The sequence below is a fragment of the Rousettus aegyptiacus genome, unplaced genomic scaffold (assembly GCF_014176215.1).
Source record: "Rousettus aegyptiacus isolate mRouAeg1 unplaced genomic scaffold, mRouAeg1.p scaffold_m13_p_1, whole genome shotgun sequence".
NCBI lineage: Eukaryota > Metazoa > Chordata > Mammalia > Chiroptera > Pteropodidae > Rousettus > Rousettus aegyptiacus.
In genome coordinates, this window is record NW_023416284.1 from 141479984 (window position 1) to 141483852 (window position 3869).

Here is a 3869-nt window from a genome sequence, read left to right on the forward strand (position 1 = left end):
CCTAGAGGGATTACATTAACTTTGACCTTTGGACCTTTCTCCAGTGCCTCACTTAATCCTGGGAATGGGTGGCATATCTGGTTGGTGAATTTATTAGGGGAAATTAAGAACTCAAGGCAGAACACCTGTCCTTTTGTCTCTCAGGAATGAACCCACCAACAGAGAGCACATCTTCTCTGCTCCATCATGCCCTACTTTTTACAGAACACCACCCCCATTTGGAAAGGTCTTCCTGGGCTAGCAGACCTTTGCCTGAGGCTTGTTCTTAGCAAGTTCCATTGCCCCCAGAAATAAGCCACATTCTAGTATGTCAGTCATAAACGTGATATTTTCACTTTCCACTAGCCGATATCTTGGCTTCCTTGTCATTTGGTTCAGAATTTGGGAAAGGAGAAGTGATATTTTAGAGGACGTTCTCTAAAGTTATATAATCTTCCAGTGGCCTTAATTTTCTTGTCTGTCTAATAAGCATAATTACAGTACCTATCTCAGAGGCTCATTGTAACCATTAAGAAGAAAATATCTATAGAGTGAGCAAAAGGCATATAGTTGGCACATAATAAATATTAGGAATTATAATTACTGATATTGTTATTACTATTTTTATTATTTGACTAAATGGTCTATCAGATCTATCCCTCCTCTGATATTCTATATATTTCTGTTAATATTAAAGTTACTTTATCTTTGAGCAAATCACTTTCTGAGATTCAAAAATAGTAATAATAATAGTGCCTGGATCACAGGATATGCCTGAGAATTAAATATGAGAAAATATATGTTTAGCGCTTATTACAGTGTCTGGTATGTAAGTGTTCAATACATTATTACTAATAGTTTATTTTTATCATGAAGAATCTCATTCTCACTCATCCTTGCCATGCGTATTATATAACAGTATTTAATTTAATCTGGTTTCTCGTAAGTGACATAGGCATTTTTTCTTATCGTTACTATCTTCATTGAAATTTTAAAATTCTACTCTCCATTTGCCTAATTTTAATAAGGTATAGTATTTCCCCTTTTTTTCCAGTAAAGACATGTAGAATGTTTGCTTCAAAGAAAAGAAGACAATAATGAATCACAAAATCTTTAGTTTTAGAGACTCTGGCAGTATAGCTCACATGCCAACCAGATGCCTTCTATTAGATCATGGCCACCAGGACCCGACAAATAAAGAATTACACACACACACACACACACACACACACGCATACTTCATTTTATTACGTTTTGCTCTATTGCACTTCACAGATATTTTTACAATTGAAGGTTTGTGGCAATCCTGCTTCGAGCAAGTCTACAGGCACAATTTTTCAAACAGCATTTGCTTACTTCATGTCTCTGTGTCACATTTTGGTAATCCTCACAATATTTCAAACCTGTTCATTATTACTGCTTTTGTTATGGCGATCTGTGGTCATTGCTATTCCTATTATAACTGTTCGGGGCTCCACAAACTGCACCTGCATAAGACAGCAAACTTAATTGATAAATATGTGTGTGTTGTGACTGCTTCACTGATTGGCTGTTCCCCCATATCTCTCCTTCTCCTCAGGCCTTCCTATTTCATGAGACACAACAGTATTGAACTTAGGATAATAAATAACTCTACAATGGCCTATAAGTGTTTAAGTAAAAAAGAGAGTCACCCATCTTTCACTTTAAATCAAAAGCTACGAATGATTAAGCTTAGTGAGGAAGATGTGTCAAAAGCCGAGATTGATCAAAAGCTAGGCCTCTTGCGCCAAGCAGTTAGCCAAGTTGTGAATGCAAAGGAAAAGTTCATGAAGGAAATTGAAAGCGCCATTCCAGTGAATACATGAATAATAAGAAAGCGAAACAGCCTTATTGCTGATATGGAGAAAGTTTCAGTGATCTGGATAGAAGATAAAACCAGCCCCAACATTCCCTTAAGCCAAAGTTTAATCCAGAGCAAGGCCTTAACTCTTAATTCTGTGAAGCCTGACAGAGGGGAGGAAGCTGAAGAAGAAAAGTTTGAAGCTAGCAGAGGTTGGTTCATGAGGTTTAAGGAAGGAAGCTCTCTCCACAACATGAAAGTATAAGGTGAAGCATTAAGTGCTGACACAGAAGCTGCAGCGAGTTATCCCAAAGATCTAGCTAAGATAATTAAGGAAGGCGGCTACGCTAAACAATAGATTTTCAATGTAAATGAAACAGCCGCATATTGGAAGAATATGTCAACCAGGACTTTAATGGCTGGAGAGAAGTCAATAGTCAATGCCTGGATTTAAAGGTTCAAAGAACAAGTTGACTCTTCTTAGGGGCTAATGCAGCTGGTTAAGTTGAAGCCAATGTTCATTTACCATTCTGAAAATCCCAGAGCCCTTAAGAATTATGCTAGATTACTCTGCCTGTGCTATATAAATGGAAAAACAAAGCCTGGATGACAGCACATCTGTTTACAACATGGCTTACTGAATATTTTAAGACCATTGTTGAGACTTCCTGCTTAAAAAAAAAAAAAAAAAGGTTCCTTTCAATAAATGCCACTCACGGACAATGTACCTGGTCCCCCAAAAGCACTAATGGTGATGATGTACAATGAGATTAATGTTGTTTTCATGCCTGCTAAGACAACATTCATTCTGTAGCCCATGGATCAGGGAGTAATTCTGACTTTCGAATCTTCTTAATTAAGATGTGCATTTTTTAAGGCTATAGCTGCCAAAGGTAGTGACTCCTCTAATGGATCTGTGCAAAGTAAAATCTTCTGGAAAGGATTCGCCATTCTAGATGCCATCGAGAACATTTGTGATTAATGGGAAGAGATCAAAATATCAATATTAAGAGGAGTTTTAAAAAAGTGAATTCCAGCTCCCAAAGATGACTTTGAGGGGTTCACAACTTCAGTGGAAAAGTACTTGTAGATGTGGTGGAAATGGTAAGAGAACTAGAATTAGAAATAGAGCTTGACAGTGCGACCGAATTGCAGCAATCTCATGATAAAACTTTAACGGATGAGGATGAGGAGCTGCTTCTTATGGATGAGCAAAGAAAGTGGTTTCTTCAGATGGAAACTACTCCTGATAAACATGCTATGAAGATTGTTGAAATGACCACAAAGGATTTATTACACACTTATTACATAAATTTACTTGAGAAAGCAGTGACAGGACTCTGAGAGGGTTGACTCCAACCTTAAAAGAAGTTCTATTGTGGGTAAAATGCTACCAAACAACATTGCATGCTACAGAGAAATAGCTCCCGAAAGAGAGTGAATAAATGCAACAAATTTCATTCTTGTCTAATTTTAAGAATTGCCACAGCCACCTTAACCTTCAGCAAACACCACCATCCTGATCAGGCAGCAGTCACTAACACTGAGGCAAGACCCTCCACCAGCAAAAATATTATAACTCACTGAAGGTTCAGATAATGGTTAGCATTTTTCAGCAATAAAGTATTTTTTAATTAAGGTAGGTGCATTGTCTTTTAACATAATGCTATTGCACCCTTAATAGACTAAGGTATAGGGCAAACATAACTTTTACATGCACTAGAAGGGCAAAAAAAATGCGTGATTTGCTTTATTGCAATATTTGCATTATCGTAGTGGTCTTGAACCAAACTGGAAATATCCCCAAGGTATGCCTGTACAGACATCGAGTATGCATAAAACAAAGTAATTTAGAAAGCCAAGTTTCCTCTCATTTCATCAGAATAACTTGAGGTCTTGATATTTTAAGCATTTTCTAGGCTGAGTTTTAACCCAGTGCTAGAGGCAGCACAATTTCGTATTTCTTTCTGATAAATAAAGAGGATGATGGATGTTTTCAGGTCTCAATATGGTCATTATGAGCTACAGCACGTACACAAACAAAAAAGGAAAGCACATTCTCTTTGAA

The 3869-nt window shown here is 37.2% G+C and overlaps 1 pseudogene; it reads left to right on the forward strand.

Moving 5' to 3' along the window:
* The first annotated feature begins 1408 nt into the window (after nt 1-1408).
* On the forward strand, nt 1409-3407 carry LOC107500704 (annotated as a pseudogene).
* The last annotated feature ends 462 nt before the right edge of the window (nt 3408-3869 follow it).